Here is a 1316-nt window from a genome sequence, read left to right on the forward strand (position 1 = left end):
CTGTCATAATCCTATTATGTTTGTTTGAAAAGTTGCTGTGCTTCATGACATTCTAGGTTCAGGATGTAGTTTATTCACAGATATTAATGTTTTTTTTATGATATATTTTTTTCTATGAATAATGTTTCATTTGAAAATAAACCCATTTTTGCACATACCATTTAACCGGCATAGTGCAACACATTGCTGTTTGCAGTGTGAAATTTTCTTTAGTCTTTAATGGTGTTGCTGCTCTGCCAGGGTGATTTCTGATTCTGAAATACTATTCAAACTTTATCATATATATATTATTATAATTATTATTATTTTTTAAATCTCATGCAATTAGAAATTTGAACATTAAAAATATTATCCATTATATATAAACTATTGATAAAAATGAATACTAATTATTTTAAACTATTTAAATGATTCTTGATTTTGAAAACACTGATTTTCACTAGTTAAATATTCTAAGTAGTTTGAAGTAAACAATTAATCATTTGACAAACCGTTATTTGACTTTCTTTATAATTGTGTAATTTAAAATGTAACATATTTAGATAAAGGTTTACCATACAGAATGAAGTGTCATTAATGTCAGATACTAAATCAACAATTCTATTTAAAGTTGTGTTTTTAATGTTTAGTTTTAATGTGAATGTAAGTTTATTCTATGACAAGCATGTGAATATTTAAATATTTTACTGCCTGTATTTTAATTAAAGATGTTATAGCAACAATATGAATTCAAATTGCCTATAGGTTTTAACGATAATCGTCTGAAATGTACATAATTCATGGAATTATTGAATAATAACTTAATTACAATAAGCATTACGTTTAAGAATAGAAGAGAAAAAAAATCATCTTAACCCTGGCTAACCTATTGTATATAAAACCATTTCAAGGACGTAAACAACAACAAAACGCGTTGGAATGCTACTGCAAATATATATAAAAGAAAAGACGACAACGTGTAATTCCCGGCCCCTTTGAATCAGACCCTGAAGATAACAGTGAAATCTCTTCTGATTCCAGGGGAAAGATGCTCCCTCAAGAAAAATGCGTTTATTTGAGTGTTATTGAGAGTTTAGCATGTAAGTTACTGTCTGGGGAAATGGAAACATTGGTCCGTTTGGACAGAGACTTATCTTCTTGTCCCATTATTAAAAACACCCTAAAGGCAGGTGAATTATGAAAATGCAGTGTAAGACAAGGAAGATTGTATTTAATTTATGCTGAGTTTACAGAGTTGTAGATATTATTTGCATGAAATGGAGTAAGGCTTAAATCCATTCTGATCGTTAACGTTAATCTTAAGCGATCGGGTCTCA

Source organism: Rhinichthys klamathensis, unplaced genomic scaffold, assembly GCF_029890125.1.
Source record: "Rhinichthys klamathensis goyatoka isolate OS25496 unplaced genomic scaffold, OSU_Roscu_1.1 h1tg000040l_1, whole genome shotgun sequence".
Classification (NCBI taxonomy): Eukaryota; Metazoa; Chordata; class Actinopteri; order Cypriniformes; family Leuciscidae; genus Rhinichthys; species Rhinichthys klamathensis.